This window comes from Egretta garzetta, unplaced genomic scaffold (genome assembly GCF_000687185.1).
Source record: "Egretta garzetta isolate BGI_Z169 unplaced genomic scaffold, ASM68718v1 scaffold112, whole genome shotgun sequence".
NCBI classification, from domain to species: Eukaryota; Metazoa; Chordata; class Aves; order Pelecaniformes; family Ardeidae; genus Egretta; species Egretta garzetta.
The window spans coordinates 580,971-582,009 of record NW_009258884.1 but is presented as its reverse complement, the minus strand read 5'-3'; positions in this window follow the sequence as shown (position 1 = coordinate 582,009).

Here is a 1,039-nt window from a genome sequence, read left to right as displayed (position 1 = left end):
CAAGCTGCTGGTGTGAGGCTGGCTTGTATGTGGGTGGCGTGGGGGGGTTTTAAGCATTAAGAGAATTGCTCCCTTGGACGTTCTGAAGCACGGGGAGCTCTTTCTGGCTGGCAGAAAGTCTTGTGCATCTGACAGGGACGGCTCCTGTCCTGAGGACGTCTGTCCGGGGTGACCGGCTGCCACGAGGCATCGCTGCTGCGGGGCCGTGGGCAGCACAAGTTCTGCTTATTCCTGACATCTTTCGTTTCCTACTGAACAAAGTTTATGCTTTCTGTGGCACAAAATGTGTGCTTTGCTACCCTGAACTTAACTGTCGATAGTGGCCTCTGCTTGCATCTCTTCAGGTGTGGGGGTTTGGGGGCAAATGGGTTTTTGTGGTTTTGTTTTTTCTTTGGTTCTACGCTGCGCATTGACACTTTATAAAATGCAGAAAATCTTCCTCTCCTTGAGCCAAAGCTAAGGTTGTGCAACACTTCCATGAATCCCCTGATGCTCCATTTAAATTGAAAAGAGCAAACAGCCCGAGTTAGGAAAAGTGCATTGAGCGCTACAAACCGTGCAGTTGTGCAAGTCTGCTGCGGTAGCACCGCTTCCCGCCAGCTTCCAAAATTAAAGAGCAGGAAAAAGCCATCCCTGTCACGTTGTGTGAGTGGCACTGATGCATCCTGTACTTACACCAAAGGTTTTCTTACCGTATGCTGAGAGCGGGGACCTCTGAAAGTGAAATCTTGTCTCTTTGCACAGGTTAGCTGGTCAGGAAGCTGTGAGGTTATTTCTGGCAGAGCCCAGTTTTCCTTGAGAGCTTTCCCGTCGCTTCTAAGTCACCTCAAGTCCTACTGGAAAAATTGTAGAATAATCCCAGTCTTGAGCAGGCTTTAATCTCGCTCGGCTCTGTCTTAAACAAGTGTGATGTTTTGAGGGCATACAGTGTTTTTGTGATGCATTTGGTTTATAGGGTGTGCTATGGAGAAAGCTCAAAGCCTTCAGCTGCAAGAAATACTCTGTTACTCTAAGAAAATTCCTCGTGTTCTGCTGCTGA